Genomic DNA, 276 nt, shown 5'->3' with positions numbered 1-276 from the left:
AAATAAAATAAAATAAAATAAAATAAAATAAAATAAAATAAAATAAATATTATGCTGAAAAGCCAAAGTGAGTGGAGGAGGGAGAAACCCAGGCTGGCCGTACCACGGGGATAGGGATGGAAAGGGCTCCACCGTGGGGCCCCGCCTAAGGGAAGGGGCCGGGGGCTCCCTGCCCTCAGGCCTGGAGCTGGGTCGTTTTTTATCACTAGCTGCTAAATCGGGAGCCTCTCCGGCTCCTCCTGGTGTGTCTTGGCTACCCTCCCCTCCCCTAGTCTA

The sequence above is a fragment of the Oxyura jamaicensis genome, chromosome 2 (assembly GCF_011077185.1).
Source record: "Oxyura jamaicensis isolate SHBP4307 breed ruddy duck chromosome 2, BPBGC_Ojam_1.0, whole genome shotgun sequence".
Taxonomy (NCBI): Eukaryota; Metazoa; Chordata; class Aves; order Anseriformes; family Anatidae; genus Oxyura; species Oxyura jamaicensis.
This window is presented reverse-complemented; position numbering follows the sequence as displayed.